We start from the raw sequence: 6,405 nt of genomic DNA, 5'->3' as shown, positions 1-6,405 counted from the left end.
AAATCATCAGAAAAATCCTTATGTGCCATAAGTGCCATAATTTTGAGAAAATGATAGTGTGTTTTCAATGTTTAACACCGACTTATATGCAAAATATAACTTTGCCTTACTCAATCTAGAAAAATGCTTCATGCATTATGCATAAATTCTTCCACAAAGCTCTTGATACAGATTATAAGAGAAACAAGATATACTGTCATCTGAGTGCTGAAAGTTTTTATAACACTGAATGATTAAATACCTTCATAGTAAAACAAACTCTAAGATTTTCTGGAGGAAACTCTTCCCTAAGCCTCTCTTGCTAGGTAAGCCAAAAAGATTGGAGCTCTCAGTAATAAAAAATATGTTGCTGTACCAAACAGCAGAGGAAACACAGATACAGCTTACTGCAGCATTCCAGAGCAGGATACTTCTGGAAAAGGCATTCAATGGAAATCGGTACCTTGCTGAGAAAATTAAATTTTAACATCTTTTAAGCACCACTAAGGCCTTTTATGATCACAGTCAACCATGAACTTGCGTGAGATTTGCTGCTCCATCTGGGATCCCTGTAAGTCCGTGGGGCCTTACAGGATTCTTGTAAGAATACTCAGACCTGATAAGACCTCTCTCAATGGTTTTTCAACAGTCTTGGGAATCTGGAGAGGTCCTAGTTGATGGCAAGCTGGCTAACATTATCCCAGTTTTCAAAAAGAGTAGGAAGGATGACCTTGGAAACTACAGGCCTGTCAGCATCACTTCAGTACCTGGCAAAATTATGGAGATTATTATTCTGGGAGGTATTGAAATCACCAGCTGAAGGATAATGCAATCCCTGGTCACAACCAGCATGGCTTCATAGGGGAAAAAGTCCTGCTTATCAAAACCTGATTTCCTTTTACAACAAGGTAACCCACCTGGCTGATCAAGGGAAGCCAGTTGATAACATCTTCTTGGATTTCAGTAAAGTTTTCAATACTATCTCTCACAGGATCCTTCTGGACAAAATGTACAGCACACAGCTGGATAAACACATCATGTGGTGGTTGAGCAATTGGCTCATAGGTCGAGCACAGAGGGTAATAGTGAATGGGGTGACATCAGAGTGGTGATCTATCACTAGTGGGGTCCCACAGGACTCCATCCTCAGCCCAGTTCTCTTCAACATCTTCCTAAGTGACACAGATGAAGGACTCAAAGGGATACTAAGTAAGTTTGCCAATGATATTAAATCAGGGGCAGCTGTTCACTCCCTCAAAGGCAGGGAGGTCCTGCAGAGTGACATAGACAAATGAGAGGATTGGACAGTCACCAACCATGAGAAGTCTAACAAGGGGGAGAGATGGATTCTGCACTTACCAAAGAAAAGAATTTGAAATTATGACAGCTGTTTAATCAGCTGGTGATTAACATCCAGGTAACAATAAAATCTTGTGGCACAGGGCAGAGACCTCTGTTATAATGAGGTGCCCAATACAGTGATTTTGCCTTTTCAAAGTCACATAGAGTATTTTTCTCCTTTCCTATAGAGGGATTGGTACCTCTGCTCAGAGCCTGTGATATTCATCCCTCAGCTGCAGAAGCAAACTCAGGTCTCAGGCTTTCTGGAAACCTGGAGAATCTGCTTTGTGAATAAGCCTTTGGGACTTCTCTACAATGTTTCATTCTCTCCCTGCTTTTCTAAATAACTAAGCCCAGAATTTGACTGTCAGCACTGCTCCAGGATGATACTAATGCTCTGAAAAGTTACACTTTAATGCACCACTTCAGTGTTTATCTAAAATTTTAAGCGGACCAATTATCTAACTTGCAGACTGAAAGGTCTGAAAGCATTGAAAAGCACATCAACACAGGTAACAGTAAGAAAATACATTTTGCAGAGAGTTGGCTAGAGCACATCCGTGGGAGAGAAAAGCTGTGAACTCTGAGCATTGTGAAGAGCTGTAAGTAAGAAAAGTACTGTGTTTGATGAAAGAAACTTATGTAATACACAGAGGAAAAGGGCATGAGGAAAAGTGCTTCAGCTTTTTCCCCTCAGAGAGGTCATCATCTTGACAAGAGGGACTATTACTTCCCAGTCTAGCCTTGGCAGCTTTTTCCCCCTCTTGCAGGGTAGACTCCTTCCTTCTTCCAGAGGCCAGCAGCTGTTTGCTCCTCTTCATTTCTGGCTGAGCAGCTTATTTTCCCACTTCTGCAAGCAGCATCTCTTTTTCTACATCCTCAGCAATTCCATAAACATTAAGGGATAGGGCCTGGAGATGTGGCAAAGAGCTTTGTCTACTGCTTGGATACCCATTTGCAGTTCTGTAGGAGGAGAGCTAAGGAAGATTTTCCAGAGCTGTTCAACCCTCTCCCTGAGCTAGTGACATATTTAGGCCTGTCACCAGTGATAAGAAGAGGCAACTTCTTTGTAAACAGAGTTCACAAAACATACGCTGCCAAAGGCTTCCACCAACACTTCCCACAGCAAACACACCATTTAGGGCTTGAGCTGCAAAGATGACATTCATGACTTTAAAATCCCTGCTTTAAATGTGAAAATACAGAGTCGTGCAATTCGGGGCGGGGGGGAACCACCAAAACCCCAACCTTCCACACTATCTTGACCTGAATAGTTTTGTCTTCTGAAATTGAGACACATTTGGATTCTGAAACTAGATTTTTATGCCTTAAAATAATTGGCAACTTTATGAATATTTGATGCTTCATTTCTGAAAAACTCTGACAGCCTCATCATGTATTTTACTCTATAATTCTGGCAATTCCAAGCTTCATTTTTAGTATAATTTTTGTCTAGGGCACATTGATGATGAAGTTGAGTAGGGTTAAATGCACAGGATTGTTAGGCCTAAGATTCCAGGATGTTTCATCTCCAGGCCATGAGAGACTTGGACTTTATATGTCCATCTGCAGAAACAGTCTTCTCAAGTCTTCTGGGATTAGAACATCCCTTTGTACATTCGAGAATGCTTGTTTTTCATCTGGTTTTTTTTTGTTGTTTTGGATCCCAACACTCCACAAATTATATTTTCTGAAAAGCCTGCAATTCTGTCTCTAAAATGTGTGTAGTCACAGAGGTCCCTTTTTGCTAAAGCTTAGGGTGGAAGTTTGAAAAACAACCCAAGATATGTAACCAAATTAAATCAAAATTCTGTATTATACAATAAAATATAGTTCAACTCCATGAAGAAGTTTGGAATGGAAGAAGATCTGTGAGTTGTGTAAAGATGCAGTTCACAAGTGCGCAAAACAAAAAATTGAAAATAGTGCATTAAAAGTTGTTTACTAGAAACTGTAAGAGATGAGGAAAATATCTCTGTATATTGCACATCACTTCCCTTAATCCTTCATGCCAAGCAGCACAACTGCAGAGAGTGATTCCATTACTTTCCTGAATGGTTTCTCTGCTAAACAATGGCACCCAAAGCAGAGACCCACTGAAAACCAAAGACAAATGATCACACGAAGAAATGCTGAGCCCAACCCCCACAGTGGATCAAATCTGACTGATCATGAAGACTCATCAATATTCCCTCCGCCCCCCTCCCCCCCTCCCCCGCCCCCACCGCCTCAACTGATTCAGCAGATCAGAAAGGAAATGCTTTGGGGGCTGGAGGGAAAAGACTTTTTCATATGCAAATTACTGACAATGCAAAAAAACCTTCACATTTCAGAGCATGTTCAGCCTTTACAGGAACAAAACCAAGACCATTTCTGCCATAGGTGGTGAACCAGGAAAGTGAGCTACTAATTCAAGCTACTCCTCTTTCCTCCCTTGCCTGGTAAAATTAAACTTGCCACAAGCAGACATTACCAGTCTGGAGAAAACTAGACATTTCTCCAGTGGCAGTAACTAGTTGCAACTGCAGGAAAAGAGTCTTGATAAATTTGACCTCTGTTCTGTGGCAGGGCTGGCTGCAAGGGGAGACAGTAGGCTGTCTAACCAGCACCTTCAATTACCCACTCAAAGGCCTCTCCTGTTTTTTATAGGAAGGGCCGAGAAGGGCAATAATGCAAATAAAAGAATAAGGCTGCTCACTGGTTGTTTTGGGGATTTGAGTGTTGTTTTGTTTTTCCCCAAAAGCAGTGTATCTAGGACTGTCCTCTTGCTTATCAATCCACCAACGTTTTTCAGCACACCAAACCCTGGCAGACATCTTCCTGAGCTTTCAGATGGCAAATCTGAGATCTGGCTTGTATGAGAGGATTTCCTTTCCTTCTGCTGAGGTTATCCTATGACTACCAGAAATCCTCTGAAATCCACAGGTACCAGCCGGCCAACAGCACCACACTTCAAGCTGTAACAACTTCACTGCTCACAGGGAACCCAGCCGTGCCTTGCTTTGACAGAAGCTCAAATACTGACAAGAGGATGCATAGACCAGTAGACTGATGTCCATGAATCCTTACAGAAGAATCATGCCAAACTGTACATCCCTTTCTGGCTTTAGCCCAGGAATTAAACTCTCATTTCAACGCCTACATGATCCCATAGAACCGCTTAGCTCCCAGAACTCACATGCATTCCGAGCAGGGTCTCATAAGATCAAATGCTTCACCTCAAAACTGTTTTCCTCCTCCTGCCACAGGGACTGTTTAGATGGCACACCATCCATCTTCCTTTTTTAAGTGGTATAGCAGTCAGGCCAAGCTTTCTTCTTGGGCCCAACCACTAACAGGATGGAAAAGTTTCCTGAGTGCTATGAGTAAATATTGTCAGGAAGTGGAAAGTGGTTTCTATGCTTGAAATGAACAGTTCAAGAAGAAAAGAAATGTTATCCATTTGTGGTCTTTTCCACAACAGCAGGGCTTTCCTTTTGTGACCATATTTCTCTCCCGTGACTGAGCTTATTTGCCAGAAATTAATATGGAATTTGCTTATAACCTGGAGTGAAAAGCATTATGTTGCTGGTATGAAAGGCTCCAGAGATACTGCTGGAGGACTAGGAGCTGCAATGTGTTTCAGGAAGAGAAGGCCATCGTGCACTCATAACATTTAGTCTTTCTGTGAAAATAGTCTCTAACCCAAGAGGGATCAGAGGTCTCTGATGGGATGGCAATCAGCCCGACAAAACCAAGCAAACATCTTTTGCACATCTACTAGGAGGAAAGTCATCTGCCTCAGGCCAATATACTGATATCATGTAGCATTAGGTATGTCAGATGCCAAGAACACATAGATCTAGCAATAATTCCTCTTTACTGGAGTAACTGTATATAAGGATGCAAAGCAGGAAACTGCAGAAGCACATTAGTGTTTCTCATTCAGATGAAAAAGATATGCTTTTGAAGTAAGCTTTGCATCTACCTCCACATATGATTCATATTGTGTCATCAAGCAGCATCAAATCACAAAAACAAGATTCCTCACAAATTAACTGGGAGATGCACTCCCAGAGCACCCTAACATCCTGCAGCCTCAGGTGGGCATTAGTCCATAGGAACAGACCTCTGAAGGAAAAGAAAAACCCTAATCTAAAGTGTGTGCAGCATCAAATACTTTACAGGGAAGAGATTTGCTTGCCTACCATTTTTTCTAATGTAAAAACTGTCAGGACAACAATCTGATCCCATGAGTACCCTTCTGCTTATCTCTTATCAGAGCTATATCTGGAGCCTTTGAAGTGAGACAAAGCAAGAAGAAATGAAAGCCACTTAATCTCTAAGTCAAATTTGCCCTCCACACAATTCTGCTACCACTGCTGAGGATAGAAAAAGAGTTATCTCCAATCCACAATGTAAGACCTCTAGTTAAACCCAAATATTTATCCTTCAGATTCCCTGTCATGTATATCTGCCCCAAATGGCTACTGCTGTGCTCTCTAATGCCAGAGTCTAACAAAAGACTTTGTCTTTTCTTACATAAAAGAATATCATCAACAACTACAGCAAATGAAAGTGTTTTAGCAAAAAAACCTCAAACCTTTGAACAATTCACACCACACTTGATACAAACCTCCAGCTGAATTGAGCTTCTGCCACCAACCAATTAGCAACTCTATGACGGCCAGAGTTGTTTGGGGGCCAAGGAGTGGTTCACTGTCCATTCAGTCAGATTTACGTCCTGTAAAGAATGCTGCTGGGATGAACTCTTCAGATGTGTATGACAGATGTTCCACTACCTCTCCTACTGGTCAGTGCTTGTTTTGATCCCAGAAACAGAGAAAGCTCCCCACAGTGTTTCCAGGCTAACCCACCTGTTTTCAACTTGCATTCATTTAAGTACAACTATAATGCATGGAGAAAAACACAACACAGCAGCACCCCCACTGACTTCAAATCCCCCTACAAACAGGGCATTTGCACAAGCTGTTATGTATGGCTGAGGTTACATGACTGTCAAAGTCATTTTTAGTAGCAGTACTTTTGTAATCTACCTGTAATACCCAACAAATAGAATGGTGAGGAAACTCACACAAGGTGCAA

Source organism: Pithys albifrons, chromosome 2, assembly GCF_047495875.1.
Source record: "Pithys albifrons albifrons isolate INPA30051 chromosome 2, PitAlb_v1, whole genome shotgun sequence".
NCBI classification, from domain to species: domain Eukaryota; kingdom Metazoa; phylum Chordata; class Aves; order Passeriformes; family Thamnophilidae; genus Pithys; species Pithys albifrons.
The sequence above is the reverse complement of the archived record's forward strand: the minus strand, read 5'-3'. Positions refer to the sequence as shown.